The following is a 20214-nucleotide window of genomic DNA, read 5'->3' as shown; positions in this document are numbered from 1 at the left end:
CTACTCAGAATAACCAAACAAAATTTAACTAAATGGTCTGGTTCTGGGAAAACATACATGAAAGGGAAAAAATATGTTCCAACCCATTGTTAAACCACACCTTATGATTATACTATTGTATATTGCACAGTCTTTAAACTGGACTGTTCTGTCTTGGTTTTATTAATTTTGATGAGAGTCCCACAATTTTTCTTAAATTTCTTACTGTACTCTAATTGTTATTGATGCACATCTACACTTTACTTGCTATCTCAGATATGTGACTACTCACTGTAGCATTAATACATTCTGGCACATACCTTTCTAGAGCAGCACACTGAACATACAATAAAAGACAATGTTAGTAGGTTTCAACATCAACAGCTGAGCTAATAAGTCAGGAGAGGCATACCGTCTCTTACACAATGTGCCTCCATAAAAGCATTGCTTCTTTAATGAGTAAATCATTAAGGTAATGATGTTAATTTATTTTTCCTTTGTGCAGCAACTTTAATAACATTTCTGCTTAATTGGTCTGGTGCTGAATCATGCATGTAACTTTCCATTCAAAGGAAGAGTTCATGTATAACAGGAATGGAAACCTGAAATTTCATGCATCTCACTATGGAGAAAAGTCACCTGCTGTAATTTATTGTATCCAAAAGGTTGCTGGATGGATGCACATGTTCAAAGTGAGGAAAATCCACATGTATTTCTGCAAAAAAAGAGGTACAAAACGTTTGAATGTAAATGGTAAGACAAATCCTCTGAGGTGGCACTTCTCTCTGGCTCCCATTACTCTCTGATTTATGGCTTCATAACTGTAATTGCTGAAGGGCAGCTGCTTCTCTGCTTGATTCAACTCAGTTTCTGTTGTGTCAACTGCATCACCTGCTGTTCTGCTACGATCTAAACATCTTAGGCAGCCTGCTTCTGATAAATAACCTAATTCCTAACCTGGCTGCACATAAAAAATAAAAACCCTCCCATGTAATTCATCAAACATTAACCTTGAACTCTTGTGATTTAGAGGAAAGACTAATGAAATTATTGATACTTGATCCTAATAGGAGGAAAGAGGATACAGCTGAACTGCTGTGTAGTGTCAACGTAATACAGATGTACGATTAGAAATGTCTAATAAGACCTATGTGGTGAAGTTTGCATTACTTTATAAAATTCTGGCAAATCAACAGCCCTCCTGCCTTAAAAAGCGTGTCTTGTTTTGCATTTCAAATGCAATCATGGATAATTCTGTTGCAATTTATTTGACTGACAGCGAGACGGTGGAGTAGTGAGTGAGAAAGAGCAGTTCATCACAGCTTCCAAATGCAAAAGATAACCCAGAAAACCCACAACAAGTCAGTGGGGCTATGTTTTTAGTTAGTTTTGATTTGGATCTTTGAAAATGTATATTTTGGCAATTCCAATAATTTACCAGGGTTTGATTTTTATCATCAAACAAATGTATAATCACAGTTTTTATCTGTGAGTCTATATCTGATGTTTTCACATGTTTGTTTAACTCCACCAACCAAAAAATAAAAAAAGACTTGCATGAGCTTTTGATCCTTAAAAAAAGAAAGACACAATTTTCCATGAGATATTTGCTTGGGGAAAATATTTTTTGTGGCTGTTTTTGGAGCTCACAGAATGATTATGATAAAAAAAAATTGTTTTTCTTTACAATTACAATAACAATGCCAGCTGACGTCCACCCTAAATATGTTCTTCTACAACAATTTGAATGTAAACACAAAGAGGAGCAGCGACACTTCATTGAGCATTTAAGGTTTTTTTAACTATATTATACTGACTAAAATGGCTATAAAAACAATCTAATTGTTATCAGTAAGCATCACTGCAATCTAAATCCACACATAGTCCTTTGCAACTTTTAATGTCAAAATGTAATCTTTTTCCAGATTCATTTTAAGGCCATTTATGAAAGCAAGAAGACTAAAGTTCTCAACAAATATGATTCCCACTGTAAGACTTTAAAATGGAACCTGGAAAAACTACAACAGAGGGGAAGGAACAATAGACGGATTAAAGGCAGCAAAACATTTATTTCTGATGGTGAGACATCCCACTGTTGTGCTGCTTCTACAGCCATCGAAGAGTAAAAAACTGTGGTTCTGCACTTTGTTAACCAGCAGTTTCCACTGGATGTAACTGGTTCTAAGCTTAGTGTTGGGTCTGTTTATCATCTGACAGATTATTTCAGGAGGCAAGATTATTCATTCACCTAAAATAGCTTGATAGCAACACAATACAGCAACTGTTCTTACATGTCCAGATGTATCTGCAAGATTGTGCATTCCATCCATCCATGCTACCTTCATTTATTTGTCCATCTACAGATCAAGTCATCCATCTATCTATCCATTCATCAGCCCATCCATTAATCCATCCATCTGTGTGTCCATTCATTTATTCATGTATTCATTTGTCCATCCTGTCTCTGAATGTAATGTTTTTAAAACGTGTATAAAACATTCGCTAAAACATCAGAAATCATGTGAGGACTAGCTTTGCTTTTGGTTCTAAAAATCACTCTTCTATCCATCATCCACCCGTCCATTTTCTATACCCCCTTTTTCCGTACAGGGTCACGGGGGAGCTGGTGCCTATTCCCAGCAGTCTGTGGGCGAGAGGCAGGGTACACCCTGGACAGGTCGCCAGTCTATCGCAGGGCAACACAGAGACACACAGGACAAACAACCATGCACACACCCATTCATACCTAAGGGCAATTTAGAGAGACCAATTAACCTAACTCATGTTTTTGGACTGTGTCACTACCCCGAGAAAACCCACACATGCAAGCAGAGAACCTAGAAACTCCATTCAGAAAGACCCCTGGCTGGGAGCCGAACACAGGACCTTCTGGCGCAGTTGGTAACAGTGCTACCAACTGCGCCACCATGCAGCCCTTTTTATCGATCATTATTTTAGTTATTTTTATTGTATTGTAATAATTACATTTTCAGTTACTTTAGTGTTTTTTTATATATATTTAGCATTTTATTCAAATTTTATGTTTATGATTTATTTTTCACAAGCCTAGGCAAGGTCAGGTGCAGGGTCAAGTTTACTTTGTATAGTATGAAACAATTTGCCTATTTATCCATGTTAAATGAACAAATTAAGTTAAATAAAAGGGAAAAAATGATAAATATCTACTTTCGTTTAAAGAAAAAAACACTTATAATGTGTTGGTAAAACAAAGTGGTAATTTTCCTGATCAGCTGTGTCATGTTTACATACCTGTAATATACCAGTGCCAGATATATATTATGTCTGTATATAATCTAGATTTCTAAGATCAAATAGATAGTGACATTGTTATTCTATATAAACTGTGAAAATATAAGAGGTTTTAAATGACTGTGTGTGTTTGCACCAGAAATTGAAAAATAATGACTTTCCTGGGAGGGCATCTGTAATGTGATGCAGGTTGCTTATTGATTTCAGACATTGGAGCCACATGTCTAAAAAAACTGATCAGGTTCTGTATGTGTTTCTATGAGCATCGATTTAAACACATCAGCAGCTGTTATTGAACGCTGCTAATCGGTTTGATGAAAAAGGGGAAGGGATTGAGAGTGTAGCCGGTGCCAGTAAATCATGTTTAGTGTTATTTGTAACCCTCATTAAATCTCAAGAATTAAACATTCATAGTTGTATAAATAAAATATTTAAAAAATGCAGATTTGATCACACATTTATAAAAGATTGGACGATAATTCTAAACAATAGGACAGGAGTGTGATTAGCAATGTTATCTTGTAGCCAGAAGGCAATGTATGCATGTTCTCCCTGTGCATGCAATAGTTTTCTCCAGATACTCAGGCTTTCTCCCACAGTCCAAAAACATTACAGGAGCCACAAGTCTCTGCCACTGTTATTTTGTTTGTTTGAATTTTAAACATGGTAACTGTTTTAGAGTGACCTTTTGTTCAGCACAGAATTTTATATGCCAAATGACAAGTAAAATGGTAAATCAGCATTGAAATGCTGATAAATACATTATGTACAGTAAGGTTATGCACAAAGACTTGAGATTTTCAACAAGAGCTTTTAAAACTTGCAGAAAAGGGTGGTCTCATGTTTGCAATGGAGCAAGGAATCAGAAAAGCATCTTAGATCCATTTACTGTATTTGGCTATTTTATAAGGAATTAATCAAGTCAATTAAAGTTCATAGGCAAATAAGTCAGAAATGTGACAAATTTATTTGTTTTCAACATGTCTAATAAAATTTATTGAAGATGGCTGATGGAAAAAGTCTGAACTTTTTGTTTGATATTAATTAAGGCTGAAAAAGAACACCTTTTAAAAGACTGACACTATTTATCAGATGAAAAATTTTCTGCATGACTACTCTATTCTTGTCATCATGGCTGTACCACAGACTGATGATTTCTAGCAATTTTAGCTAAACTATTCTAGCTTATTAAAATTTTGGAATACTAGATCGATGTTTCAAGCCAGAAGACAGCTGTTTTTCTTCCTGCAGTATATATTCCACTGTTTTGACACCTTGTGAAAGGAAGGCTATCTGCTTCAATGTGACAGGTGACTTGAATAACTACATTATTTTATCTCCTTGTTGGCAGCTGTCAAAAGGTGGGATATTTTAGGCAGTAAGAGGTCAATTATTGAAATTGATGTATTTTGGGTTGGAAATATGGGGTTTTCTGAAGCCAGTGTCTTGACAGCTCAAAGTCTTTTGGTGGAGTTTGTGGTGAGAAAGAATAATCTTTCTCACTGTAAAATTATGGACTTTGGCCTATGTTTTAGAACCCTTCCCAGACTGTTGGCAGCCGCAGTTGTTCTCTTTGGTCACTGCTGATGTCATTCCATCTTGACATTGTTCTGACACACACATCTGCTCTAGATCATCAAAACTCCTGTTTTAACAGAATTGGTAACAGTAGTAATCAATAAATTCAATGCATTTAATTTTCAGCCCCTGATTTTTGTTTCCCCTGTTAAGTCCTATGGAAGCAAAAGGTTGTTCCTATTTTCCCCATGACTGTTTTAGCCAAAACTGGCTCTTTACGTTTATAGTAGGAAAGTAAATTAAAGAGTTTTACACACCTTTAAGAGATATAGTGTCTGTCTAAATTGTATATTTTTGGCTAAATTATCTAATTGCAATGTTTATTCAACCATTGATTTCTTTCACATGATCCTCAATACTGCTCCTACAGATTAGGTTGCTGGATTTTCTCCAGAGATTCAACACTACATCTTAATCATCATATTGTTTTAATTATGATGTCTTATCTGCCTTAAAACCTTTAAAACGTTTTTTATTACGTTTTCTTTTTCATATGAATGAATGAATGGATGAATGAATAAATGAATGAATGGAGATCCTATTTATGTCCATTTAAGGCAGCAAAGTCTAAACTTCCAGATAAAATTATTTTTTATGTAACCAAGCAATATGTAAGCAAACATAATGCAAACCATGTTTTAGAACTTTCTGGTTTCTGCTCCTCTTACTCTGGACAACTTAAGAGCCAGAAATGGATGAGTGATTATTTTTCATTTTTTTGCTTCACAACATAATGATAAAAAATGATCACAGGAGACCTTGCTGGGATCCAGTGTAACAGTCTCCCTTTGAGCTTTGGGCCACTGTACTCACAGAATGTACCTATAAAATATTTAGTACTGAAGAAATCTTAAACACAGTGAAATGGCACCCCCTATGTAAGTGCCCTTCAAATCTGCAACAAGTTACATTATATGTAGAAAGAATGTTTATGGTTTAAATAGCAGGTATGACCAGCACAGTATATAGGTGATGCAAAGAGGACAGAGGATTGTCTGTGCCATTGAAATGTAATGGTAAAAAGAATGGCACCAGGCTAGCCCAGTAGCACCAACACAGTTTGGTAATTTTACTACTTTTGATGAATACACTTATTAATTCTGACCAATTCTAGATACATTTAGACAAATCACGGCAGGCCCATGAGCAGAATATAATTTAGTGTTTAGGATAGGAAAGCTGAATACTTTCATGGTTTTACACAGCTCAAGTTTACTTGCAAACATCAGTCCAGCAGCTGACCTCCTGCTGAAAAATGAGCAAGGTCAATGGCAGAAAATAACTGAAGTACAAAGCCAAAAAGAATTGTTTTTCATGCCAGTCAGTCTTCCGGTGAGAACCTTCTCCTGCAAACCAGGATTCAAAACGCCAGTGAAGCAAAACATTATGACCATCTACCTAATAATGTGGTGGCTCCCCTTTTGCTTCCAAAACAGTTCTGATCTGTCAAGACACTAGACCCCTGATGGATTGGTATGGTATCTGTACCCAAGATGTTACTAGACGTTTCTTTAAATACTGTAAGTTATGAGGTGGGGCCTCGACTCCTCAGACCTGTTTGTCCAGCAAATCCCACAGTTGCTCCCTTGACTTATTTGCAATGTGATGTTAAACTGTAAGAGCATACATATAGGCTACCTGTGCTTTGTTGTTCTGTTTTCCTTGTATTCTACATTACAGAATTCTGTCTTAGCTGTCTGATGTCAGTGATGTCAAGCCTTCTCTTCTGCCTTTCTTTGACAGCAACTAGTCTTACAGTTCATGAGGCTAAGATGAAAGCCAGTCTTGTTTGTAATGAGTGAGCATATGTCTGTACATGCGTCATTGATCATGATGTGATCAGTGATATTAAACTTTGTCAATAGACATGATCAAATTGGCTCTAATCTGACAGCCTCATTCATCATGCAGTGGCAGGTTACTACCTGACTCTCCCAGCGACTCAGTCTGTTCTGCTGTGTTGCAAGCATCAAAAATTTAAAAGACAAAACATGAGCATCTTTTAAATGCATTAAAAGAAAACTGTATTTTAACAAAGGTAAATAAATATCTTTATGTACAAAGGTACATAAACATTTATCAGCAAACGTTTTAATTATCAGCACATGTGGAAACATTGCAAGTGAGCATTTTATCTAAAATTCTGGAGACTGAACAAGTGCAATAAATCTTTTTTCTACACTGTTCATCTTGTTCAGGATCACGTGCACTTGAGTTGTACCTAGTTATTACAAAATGAGTGTCAGATAGGTCTACATGGTGATGACTAACCCACCAAAGCCAAATATAGAATCTGACATTCCTTTCACCCATTGTCTTTGACTACTCAGTCCTACTTTTATCTTTTGTGCATTTATGCAAATACATTGGTTTTTCAAAATACATTGTGTTCAGTATCATTCTTAGGCTAAATTCTATCCCATGAGCATTGTTGCCAACTTGCAAATGTGTTGTCATATTTAGCAAATTTTCTGATCCCTCTACCTAGTCTTTTTCAAAACACCGACCATCGACACATTTTGAGAATTTTTCAGGTGTTCTTAGAAACTTTGGAGACTTGAGCAGCGGTTGCTCCATTGGGTCCCTTACCCATCACGCGGCCGTCTCTTCCGGTTGTGAGATCCAATCCCTATGGGTCCATCCTGACAATGAATCACATATGTGCCAAGTTGCCAGTGGCAGGTCCCCTTACACACAGTGCAGGAAGCACGTCCATCCATGCATCCATTCAGAAGCAGCTTCATCCATGCATGATTCATTAGTAGTCTGGATGTGTATAGAGCTCTTATTGCAGCTGGGAGGGACTGCTGTGATAGGACAGGTTTGTATGTGAATGCCTTGGGATCGGAGATGGGCCCATGGCTGCACCCACTGCTCGTTGAGAAGAGTAACAATGATACTTCCTTTCATGGGTCTCCAGTATCAATAAAAAGAGTTGCTAGCTGCTTTATGGATAAAGATTTGCTAGGTTGGTCTGAGAACTTAATGAATATAGCTACAAGTTGTTAAGTTGGCAACTGATTGAAAAAACCTTCACCAGTTGTTTATCTGGCAGTATTTTGGGTATAAAAAACCTAAAAGGATTCCTAAAAACTGTTACTGGTGAAATGTTATCCATTAATGATGCTGGCCTCTGCCTCTGAGTTAAAATTAAGGGCTATTTCATAGTCTTTAATGAATATGGACAGCATTTCATCACCTCTTGTTCAAGATCTAAAATACTTACACTGCTCAAGCCTGAACTGGATAAGTTTACACTGAACAGAAATTATTTAAAACTGTTTTATATTTATGAAATCTTAATCTAAAGAGATTATTTAAGGTGCTTTCCGGATTAGGACCTCATTAATTTTAGATACACATAAAAAAATACAATATATAGACTGATCAAACCTGGACTCCCTTTTTCTACACCGATCTCAGATTCATTTTAACACAGTATATGATTTGTGAAACATTTCCTTGTTTTTGAAAAAAACACAAACAAATGAAAAAAGGGTGAATTCTCAATTTTTGTGATCCCAAAGCAGGTAATTATCTCATTTTTTGAGCTGGATGTATCATTACACGCCTATTCATTTGTAATCACAGAGTACGGGTCAGTGACACTCCTCGTGCTGGATATGGTACAATCTGAAAGAATTACAGGAGCAAAAAGTCCACACTAAGCTAAACTTTGAAAAGTATTCTAAACATAATTAGTTATTATACTAATTTCTTTCACTTAAGACCAAATGAGATTGTCTGCCACTGAGTATTCAGCTTGTACTGTGGAGATTATCTCTAAACCCAAACCAGGTGATGCACAGCTCCAAATAAACAATACTTATCAAATAATTTACTTATACTCCTCATTTCCTAATTAGGGATGTTTACTTTGGCAATAATCATTTTCAATTTCACGCCATTTTAACTTGAAGTTAATTAAAACAAGGTTGTTCATTAGCATGGTTCCAGACCCTAGCCAGTGCACCTGCACTGTAATGCAATGCAAATAGTTGGCAGGAGGAAATGTAAGTGCTTTTTATATTTTCTTCAAGGAAGTCTCCAATGAAACAGTCAGAATATGAAAGGCAAAAACAATCCATTAAAATAAACCCACAAATGTCCTGAGAGATGGAAATATATGCAGTTATTGAATGTTCCAAACAAAACAGGCACTAAATTGAGACCCTTCTCCACCAAAGACATGACAATTTCTAAGGCACCAAAGCATAAAATGCTAATTTTTATTCTCTAATATTTCCAGACCCACAGTTGCCCTCTTGTAATAGAAGCCAGACACGGGAACAATCAGGTGCTTATCAGCATTTTAAATGAAATACTCTCCAGAGGGCTGTGTTTGTCCCATGAAAAATAACCCAATTAACAGTGGCTTGACAAATGACCTTTCTGAAGGTAAAAATAATGAGCAGAATAGTGCCTTGTAAATAACGCTCCTGAGAAACACAAAACCTAGAGGCTCTATGACTCCTATGACAAAGTGGGTGGTGAGCTCGGCTATCGATGTTTAGTGACTGATAATACGACATACAATTGCAGTGATGTTTAAAACAAAGAATTCAGTGCAAAGGTTAAAATTTATTGCTGACTTTTTAAATAACAGAGTAAAAATAACAAATAGATGCATTTCCTATGGTTTTTGGTGATGTACCTTATCAACTTGCACTACAACTATAAGATTTTTGTTGCCATCAACAACATTCTGGCATAAGTTAGCTGGATATTTGGTTAAATCTCCCTAGAAAAACTGTCAGTCAGTCAGTCATTCATTTTCTATACCGCTTCTTCCATAGTGGGTCACAGGGAAGCTGGTACCTATCTCCAGCAGTCTATGGGCTGGAGGCCGGGTACAACCGGACAAGCCGCCAGTCCATTGCAGGGCAACACACAAACAAACATACACTCATTCACACCTAATGGCAATTTAGGGAGACCAATTAACCTAACAGGCATCTCTTTGGACTGTGGGAGGAAGCCGGAGTACCCGGTGAGAACCCACCCATGCACACGGGAGAAAATGCAAACTCCATGCAGAAAGACCCCTGGCCAGGAGTCAAACCCAGGACTGTGCAGCCCCCTAGAAGAACTGTTACAGCTTATTTTAAATTGGTTGGTTTTCCAGCATAGACCATATATCTTACAGGTTGATGTTGGGGCCATTCAAGGAGTGTAATGTTAGCCTGTTTCACCCATTCATAACCAGTTTTGATCATTCTGGGACACAGTTTTGTCAAATCACCAGAACCACCTGCTGAACAGTCCCCCAGCATGATGCTTTTACCATCATACCTGACAGATAGTATAGTGTTCTGAGGTTTAAATTTCTCACCTTGACTCCTGTGAACATACTTCTCGTCATTGTGGAAAAACAAGTTAATCTTTGTCTCTTCTGACCATAAAACTGTTCTTCAGCAGTAATTTGGCTAATCACTGTGGCCAGTTGTACATTTCCATCCAGATTACAAGTATTAATGTATTTATATGTCAGCAACCTCCATGTTGAGTGGGAAACTTACCTCACTGTGAACAGCAACACAGATTAACCTGCGTCTGCCAATTTATGATGGTTATATTCGTTTCCTTTTCGTTTTTATCTGGGAGGGATTGTTTGGGTCAGATGGTTGAAATGTTGAGAAGGTTGGGTGCTTTAACAGGATAAGCATTCTAACAATGTGTCAAAACTGGTTTTAAAATGGATAAAGCTGCCTAACATTAAGCTTCTAGAGCAACTGTAATGTAAATATACGGCTTATGCCAAAAAACTGCATCCGTCCCAGAAAACCAACCCTTTGAAAAGAACTTCACTAATTCTGTAAAAAACAATTAGCAAATATTCAACCTGAATTGTTGAAGAAGTACATGGTTTTGTACATGGTTACAAAAAGGATGATGTTTCTTTGCAGCTTCCCATGGGACATTTATCAAAAAATCATTGACATTAAGTGTTATATTTTCATTTACCCTGGAAAAACAACAAGACACAAAGCCCACATTAAAAACGACATCCCTACTGAAGATGGGAGTATATACGGTTCTGACCAAAACTGCATAAATTTGGCAGCAAAGCTACACATGTTCACTGTCTAAAACAGTCATGGCTTAAAAAAGGCTGTTTCTTTTCCCTATCAAAACTCAAAAGAGAGAAAAAAAAATACTTCTCACTGTTTACCCAAAAAAAACCATAATCCCAAGATACGCTTTAGAATCATAATCTTTCTTTACAAGCAAAGCCAATTTTACACAGCAATATGAGATTTCTTTTCTTGCTGAAAACATTGACAGAATCAGTACCTTTACAGACTTGCTGTGATTATGTTGGGGGGCTTTTAAAAGCAGTTTGCATGTGGATGTTCTTGTGTGTTAGTTTTGCATATGTGCTTAAATGGGAATTTAGTTTTAGATTTGCTGCAAAGTTTGAATCCATTCTTGTATTTTTGTTTACTGTAATCTCGTGTTTTAGGTAAGCCTGAGAAATCTATCTTCCCTATGATGCATTTGAGAATAAGCGACCTGTAGTAAAAAAAAAAAGGTTACTTATATACAGAAACCTTCTCCACATGCAGCATTTATATTAAGTTTATAAACAAGAATTGCAGCTGTAATGTGACCAGTTTAGTGGTGAAGTGTATGTTGTTTCCAGCTGCAGTAAACAGGGTAGTGAGATGTTTCCTTCAATTGCAGCCATGCATGTCGTCAGGGTCATCATTAAGTGAGCAACAGAGCCCTTCCTTTCTTTGAGGCGAGTCTGGTTCACACTGCGGAGACTGGGGGTGGGGAACCTGGTGGTGTTTCACAACCCGTGGTTTCACAGACCATGCTCCCTGATTGATGTTTTTATAAGTAAGACCTTGCACTGCTTTCCCCCTGGGCTGTGCCTGTGCTTCCTGGCATCAATCACATATCATTTCCATTCTCTCGCCATCTCCAGACAGAAATACTGTAAAGGTGATCTATGTGTGTGTGTGTTAAGTAATTATTAAGTGTCCTGCTACACTAATAAATCATTCCCATCACAACCAACACCTTATTTTTAATCTCTCTCCCATGCCCCATTCTCCACTTGCCTCTTTACATTTCCTCTCCCTGCTTTTGGAAATAATGTCAAGGCAGCAGAAGAAAGTAGAAGGTTTGTCTTTTTCTTCCTTTGTAGTACAGTCGCTTTCCAGGGGGACATCTAATCACAACGCAGCAGTGTAGGTGAGAGAGTATGTGTCTACTGGACATTGGTTGAAGGCCTTGGACTGCTGTAGTGTTAATGAGATGGCTGCTATCAATCAAGGTTGTAGGAGATGACTGTAAATAAGGCTGTAAGGCAAGAGGAGACTGGCAGGTTCCTGGCCCACTTTACTCCCCATTTGGCCTCTGTAAACATGTCAGTGTGACAGAGGTCAGGGTTTGGAGTGGATCTGATCATGTCCTCATAATTATAGCCCTGCAGCTCAAAAAGAAAACAAAGCATGTTGTGAAAGGTAACCAGCGAGAATAACACACAAGACTGTTCATACATTATAAACATGTTATAACTGCTAAGGATTTACTACCCAACCTGCCGAGTATCTACTCAACCTTTGATCAAGTTAGGTTTGGTAATACAATATATTTTGTTTGAAGCCACAATCTTAAAGCTGTAAGCTTTAAAAAGCTTGTGGCTGCAATTGACATTGTAAAAATGTTTTATTTGTGACGGGATGAGGTCCGGTTGGCAGTATCAATATATGCAAAGGCTTTAAAAAGTTTAAAAGTTTCCAAAAAATCATTCAGGATTGCTGCATTTCTATATTTATTTGTGTCAAGAAGCCAGTCTGGTGTACCTCACTTATCTTGCAAATAATCAGTGGGAGGATGCATATTATTTTTGACACTAACTTGAATTATTTGGTTTTTTGGAAATATAAAACTTTGCTGTTTTTGGTAATCAGAAAAATATGTGTTTTCTTTTAAACAATGTTCTTCTATATTCATAGGTGGTGATCTTTCAGTGTGATTCCTCCATTTTGTACTCCAATATTCTTACAAATACGTTGCACTGCATAACCTTTTGTTTTAACCTGACAATATTTGATTCAGGTTTTCTTTTATCTTCTTCCAAATGATGGAATTCCCAATAATTTAAGATCTTTTAATTTTTGTAGCCGCTTTTTTTTCCTTTTCCCTAACTTTGCTGGCTGGCCCTAGGAACATAACCATGTTCAGTGTTAAGTTTAGGAATTTACAAAGTCCATTTTGTGTTACAGAGCTCTGGATAAAAGCAATTTCCTTTTAGTGATGTTATGACTTTAAATTCTCTACATAGATGTATAATATATACAGTATATATATACATATATATATATAGTGTGAATTCATCTATCAATGTTCAGTTGTTTGTCCTCTTTCCAAATCTGTATGTCTTATCTAACCACAGGATGTTTATGGCTTTATCTTTCACATTTTAACACTAATATTTACTATCAATACACTTTAATTTACTAGACATGTTTATCCAACAGTGTTTAATTATGTAGTAGTATGTCATGATTTAACTGTCCTGCTGTCATTTCGTTCCCAAGCCTGTCTAATGTGCCCTGCAACTGGCCCATTAACACGAAGTAGATGGACTGACGAAAGTTTGGGACGCACTCTACAGGTCTTTCACTCTCCCTCAGAAATCTGATATCAATCCTTGTAATCAGCAGTCGAGATGGTAAAAAAGGAATGGCTTATAACTGCAACTCCAATCCCATCGTCCATGTTAAAGTACTGCTCGACAGATTTGGTTTGTCCGTGAACATTGCACATTAGCTTAACGTTTTTTTCAATAAGATGCCAGAGAAAGTGCTGGTGACCAGAGTTTTCTCTGGCATGGAGCCTAGACGGCGTCGTGAAGGTGTTTGTTGAAATAACTGTGTTCATGAGAGGTGAAACCTTTCGTGGCAAACTTTAAAGTGAAAGCTGCTGTTTTTTATATGACACACCTGAACTCAGTGCAACACTCTGTTGTCATTTAACAAAGCAGCATTTGGGAGAGAATTCTCAGACAACTAAGAAACTCTTAACAGAATCTCCAGCTACTTTATGCAGAAAATAGTTGCAGCATTTCCCTTAAATGGCCTACTTACTGTTTGTATGTGCATGTATGCACAGGCTTGGTTCAGACACACCTATTTATCTGTGTGAGCAAACGTTTTTTATAATGTACGCCTCACTCTCTACTTTAAACTTTATAATAGAAACCTGAGGCTCACGCTCTCACTATCAAAAGTGATGATGCTCAGTTGTGTCTGCACCCCAGTTTTCATTGTTACTGAATGCAGGAAAAAAAGCAGCGTCTTGATGCATCGTCTTTCACTTCTTACATTGCTCTTTGATCATTGTACATGTAAATATAGCTGAATAAATGTGCCTGCTTTGTAACAGCTAAAGCATCTAGGGAGAATTTGACACAAAATGAAGCTTATGGCCTTTCCTCACCTATTGCTGTGCAATGTAGGTCAATTGTCAGAAAGAAGGCTAATACAACCTGCCTCGCTTCCCACACCAACAAATTTGCCACTTTTTAAACATTTGTGGTCGTGAAAAAAAACCAGTCATGTTGTGGAAACTAAGGGAGCGCCACTCATCACATATTGAAGTAGTTAGCAAGCTGTGAGCAGCATGTCTATAAAAAAAGCCAACTGCAGGGTGGCTACCAGGGCAGATAACCTGACTAATGAGTATCAGTTTTCTATACTAGTGTTACTCTGCCACACTATACTTTTGGTTAGGTCTATCATAATCAAAAGAGCAAAAATGAACTCTTATTGATGACAGAATCCGATTTAAATTTATTGGTCAAGTTTGTGAACATAAACAAGAAATTTGACCTTGGCTTCATACACACAGCGTACAGACTTTAAATATAGATATCCAATCTTTAGAAGAGATTTAAAAAAAATAAGTGTATGCATGTACACCCAATAAAAATATTTTTAAAACACTGAGTAAAATAGTACAAATATGCATATTTTTATTTCATAGAAGGGTAGTGTATACCCTGGCTGCAATTGAGTCCATGTGGTACAATGGGATTTATGTCAAAGAGCAGTTGGGTTAAACTACATAAATGGTGAATAAAAACAGTTGTAGTGACTATAGTAGTAGTAATTATAATATTATTGTTAAAAATTGGTTACTAAAACAATTGTTACATTCATGTAAGGTTAAGAGTAGTACAAGTTAAAACTAATTCTTTAAGGATTTCTCTGTTAGGAGTTGTTTATCTGTGATCGACTTGCTGGGCTGTTCTGACAAAAGCTGGGATTGATCAGTCATGTCTGTTACGCCTGAAGGGGGAGCTCTAGGAAACAATGCTCTATTCCCGCTACAGCTGCCTGAATGGAAGCATTGTGTCGGAGTATCTTTCATTCATGTTATCTTCCTTCAGGTAATAACTGAATATGTATATGTGTCTAACCAGTCGTGAAATATTCTCTGTTAAGTTTTTAAGGACTCTCACCTAGAGTTGGTTGGTTTTAATCAAGCAATTGATCCGTTACAACTGTTATTTGAAATGTTGTTTTAAGCTAGTCAGCTCAGTTCAGTTTGTCGTTGACATGTCACCACGAGGCAGGTGTTAGGACGCTATTTTGTGTGTGTCTATGTAGCTTATAAAGCTAAGTGATATATGTTTTTAAGAACTGAAAATTAGACTATTTGACTACATTACTGGTTAAAATTACCGTGTTCACTTGGTCCAAGGGAGCATTTGTGTTTAGTTGGAAGAGAATATAAAGGAAACAGGAGTACGAAAATGTGCAGAAGACATGAAAGTGTTTATTTTGCTGGAATGTATTTTCGCTCATGTGCTTTATTTTATTGGATTTGGACGAAAATTGTAAACTTAGTTAATCTGTAAATGTTTTGAACTGTAAATAAAATTCCCGCTACAGCTGCCTGAATGGAAGCATCGTGTCAGAGTATCTTTCTATCTATCTCTCATTCATATTATCTTCCTTCAGGCTGCAACATCCACAACAAACACTGAACCATGACAGCATATGTATACAGCCCTCTGCTTTCCATTTTTTTTACAATTACAAATGCATGTTTTGTGGGTGTTTTTCTACTAGCTCAGCAAAACTGGAGAATGACATTTTTGCCAATTCTTTTTTGCAAAGTACCTCAGTCCCAGACATATTTGCCAGGAGGTGTCTGTGATTAAGAACATGTCAGTATCTGCACCTGTTTATGTTTCTGTTAAGTGCATCCACCTGTTTTCCATTTTGTTCCATTCACCTCAGTTGTATTTAAGTTCCTGTTCTCAGTCGCTTCGTTGTCCGGTCGTCTGGTGTAATTGCTGTTGTCATCGCTGTCTCCCTGCTTCCTGTGTTTCCTTTGTGTCCTGTAAGTTCATCATTTTTCATTAAAATGTATCCATCCACTGTACACCTGCGATGCCCTGTTACTCAAAAGATTTCATTGCGGCTCCGATTGTGTGTTTGGGGATGTTGTCCATCTGGAGGTTGAACCTCCACCCTCCTCTTTTGTAGCGTTTTCTTCCATGATCCCCTTTTTAGCTCCATCCACCTTGTCACCAGCATCTGTTCCTTTTGTAGAAAAGCATTCCCACATCATGATGCTGCTACCGCCAATTTGTCTTTAAAGGGGGTTTAAACATGTTTGCTCTATGACAAGACAAATTACCTGTCGTATTATGTGTGGCTTTTGCATGAGCAATGTGCAGACAAGAGCATAGATGGGACATGATGAATTAAATCTTTCTATTAATTATATAAAGGCAAACTTACAGCACAGTAGGGCATGGAACCAAGGCACAGAGTATGTGTTAAATAATATTTATTCAGTTTTCTGTGTCTGTGATTCTTACCAAGTAATAAACATGTTTTTGTTTTTCTTGTTTAGGTGATGATTGTATGTCGCTTTTCTTGATATAATTTCAATTACCTTCTGCAATTTCTGATTCCTTTCATCACATATATTGTCTTCTTAGTTGCAATTTTTTTTTTTTTTTTTATTGATTGTCCTTATATCAGAGCAGTTTGCTTTGAGTTTCTTACAACATTTTTCTGTGTGTTTTACCATTTTTCTGACACTAAATTCAAATTTTAGGCACAGAAAACTGACAACCATTAATAGAAATTCTTCATTTAGCCTTTTGAACTGTCCATATTTTATTAAAGCACTGCTTGTTCATGTGTATAGTGTGTTAAAATGAAGAGATTGATGGCCTGAACAAGAGATCGAAACCACAGCGCTGTTTACTTCTTTGTGTTCAAAAACAAAAAAATTCTGTGTAATTTATTTCTAGCATTCACTGATTCAGTTTTAAAGATGCACCAGAATAGATATTTGATTCTTTGTAAAAAAAAAAAAAAAAATACCAAGAAAAGTTTGGAATTTTTAACTAAAACTTAAATTTGGGATTTTCATCAATATAAAGCACATTTCTATGGGTCAATAATTGAAATATTTTTGCCATTTACTGACCAACCCCAATGATTTTAGAAAATCCAGTTATGTGAAAGCATTTGTAACCTTACTGATTTGGATGACTCAAAACAATGTACATTTTGGATTGCCCTAGTCCTATGTAACCGATTTTCCGAGATACGAGAGTGGGTTACTTTTAATACTGAAATAAACTGATAGAACAATCTGCGGGCCTAAGAGCAGAAGAACCTGGTTTGTGGAGCCAAGGGATAGAGCAACAATAATAAGTCGAACACAGAAATGAAATGGAGTAGCAACTCTTATATTATTACATAATAGAAATAAAATTTGCCATGGCTTACAATCAGTTAACTGAAAACGCCCAAAACAAAGAAGAAATTAGTGCAAATGTCCCACAAGATGAAAACAAAAGAAAATTGTCCGTCTGGGCCTCTAATAGGAAGGACAGCCCGTGTTGCAGGTGTACCGGTTATGTTGAGTCTGTCTGAATCGTCTGTGTATGTATATGTGTGTACTTGACTCTTCTCCTCTTCTGGTTCTGGGTCCCTCCTTCAAGGTCCTTTTAGCTCGCCATCAAATTGGATCGGAATCTTGCCTGGTCCTCAAGATTATTTTGTTGTCCACTCAAAAAAACCTGACCTGAAGATAAGGTCATGCATGTACATATCAATTAATTTCTATTCTTAGATGCATCATTAAAGATTCAAAATAAACATATCTATTGAATTTAACTTTGTTTATAAGTCTTCAGTCTATTAAAGCTCTGTTTTAGTTGTACAACATTCAACATTTCAAACAAATCAACCATGAGAACTAAATATTCAAGTACTCACATTACCTACTGTTCGTGTGAACGATGTTCTACTAATTACAATTTCAAATTAATCTTATGAAAAGTTATCATAACCTGGATAATCAAATAATTTCAACCAAAATGAACACAAATACAAAGCTGGTTTAGAGATATCAGAGAAGTGTGCTTAATTTCTTCCCTTGCACTCACTACAGGCCTAATAATACAAGAGAGAAGCTGCACCAAAATTTTCCTCTAACCTGCTTTAATTTACAAAGGAAAAAAAAATAGTTTCCCCATAACTTGAGCTTACAAAACACATTTAGCAACAACACAGCTACAACTCTTCTTAGCATATGTTACAATACTGCCTACTTCCAGCTACACATTCAGTTCGCACTTATTTCACCATAGTTCTCTCATTAGCTTTTAATTCCAGCAGCCAAATCACACTAGTTGTAGCTAAACGAACGCGGTTCTCACCGTTGCTCTGGATTTCAAACGGAGTTTGTTAGCTTCGGCTCCCCCACAGCTCCCAACGTGAAAGGCAAACCAGCTGATGTAACTTGTCTCACTTTGCTGAATAACTATTTCCTGAACCCACAAGTAAACTACTTCTGGCTTTCTCCTTACTATATTTACCGAAATTTTGTCTTCAGCATGTAGCTACCTTCTCCATCGTGTTTTAAGTCAGAAGAAAAGCAAGTAGAATTGTGCCTTGACTTCACCCCACGCTTCTGAGTGTGATTCCTGATTGGCTGCTGAACATCGTATGATCACGTACACTGAACGATGCATTCAAGTGCAGTAGGACATTTAAAACCTAACCATTTTGAATAAACTTAAAGGACATACATTCCTATTAATTTTATTTTTCCTTTCATTAGTTAGTTTTTGTTTTGTTTTTTTCACCTGGGCTACACATAGTTTGGACATAAAGAGCTATATATGTGGATTGGAGTTACCTAAACAGGATGTCCATGCTTAAAAAAAATCACAATGTGGCAAATTGAAACAATTTTACAAAGAACAGAAAGACCATGTTACTGGTTCTAATCATAACTTCTGTGTTTTTCTTGTTGCAGAAGTTTTTAATCCCATCCACAGCTGTGTTGCCCACTATTAGGGTTCTTGGTCTGGTGGGGCGATTATTCTCTGGCAATTTAGGAGAAGACTGTTTAGAATGAAGGTTGTTCTCAAACCTTTTATTGTTCTCAGAAGATGGATCATTTTCCTGGTTTTCATTCTGTAGTGGAGCAAATCTGTTTTGGAGGGAACTCCATTATTTCCAGCTGTCTCACTCCTATCAGTTGTTGTGACAGCAGCTCGCTGTCGAAGTCTCCTTTTCCCAGGGGAAACGGGGACATTTCTCTGTAATTCTGGCCATTCTAATTTATTTAATTGCTGAGATCTTCCAGTGAGTCGTCCACCTTGATTTTTTGGGCATGCCCCTAAAACATGCTGGTAGGTTTATTCTCAGTGTTCTGATTGCCGGCTGAGTTGTTGAGCTGGCTGTCACTGTTTGGGATCACAGGCAGAGTTGAATCATCGTTGTACCCCATATTCACCTCCACATTCACTTCTAGTTGGTGGATTTTCATATCCAAAACAGCCAATTTCTGTAGAAGTTTGTCAAAGTCCTCTGTGGTAAAGGGAGACATTTTGTGCTGATTAGCTGGTGTCAACTTGTACTGCTTTCGAGTTCGATTATAAAAACATCAAGGTCCTTTAAAAAAAAAAATAATAATAATAATAATAATCCTTGGGAGTTGCTGGAAAGAAGATGTTTTAGTCCAATATTTCTGTAATTTTGGCTAAGAGATATGAAGTTAGGAGTAAAAGAATGCAAGCAAGCAGGGAGCTTAGGAGAAAAGCATCTGAGCAGGCAGAGAGGTGGAAGCAAAAAAGTTAATCCTGTTGGATGTGGTTTGCCCTTCTTGGTTGTATGCTGACATTACCCTGGATACTGTGGCTCTTGATACATCACAAAGACTTGATGTTTTGGTCACAGATGCGCCAGCAAAACGTGCACCAACAATTTGTCCTCTTTTGAACTCTGGTATGTCACCCATAATGTTGTGTGCATTTCAATATTTTGAGCAAAACTGTGCCCTGCTAATTGAACCTTCACACTTTGCTCTTACTGGTGCAATATGCAATCA

At 37.0% G+C, this 20214-nt stretch overlaps 1 long non-coding RNA gene across 3 annotated transcripts; it reads right to left on the bottom strand.

Annotated features, from left to right (window-relative positions):
• Nucleotides 1–526: 526 nt before the first annotated feature.
• On the bottom strand, nucleotides 527–18776 carry LOC124871701. Of its 3 annotated transcripts, none has more exons than XR_007039095.1 (3): nucleotides 18536–18776; nucleotides 16084–17898; nucleotides 527–694 (listed from the first exon to the last, which is right to left on the bottom strand). It is a non-coding gene; the product is annotated as an uncharacterized LOC124871701 (long non-coding RNA). The 3 variants fall into 3 exon arrangements; XR_007039096.1 differs by lacking the exon at nucleotides 527–694 and adding an exon at nucleotides 11904–12262; XR_007039097.1 differs by lacking the exon at nucleotides 527–694 and adding an exon at nucleotides 11904–12192.
• Between the last annotated feature and the right edge of the window lie 1438 nt (nucleotides 18777–20214).

This window comes from Girardinichthys multiradiatus, chromosome 7 (genome assembly GCF_021462225.1).
Source record: "Girardinichthys multiradiatus isolate DD_20200921_A chromosome 7, DD_fGirMul_XY1, whole genome shotgun sequence".
Taxonomy (NCBI): Eukaryota; Metazoa; Chordata; class Actinopteri; order Cyprinodontiformes; family Goodeidae; genus Girardinichthys; species Girardinichthys multiradiatus.
The sequence above is the reverse complement of the archived record's forward strand: the minus strand, read 5'-3'. Positions and strand labels throughout refer to the sequence as shown.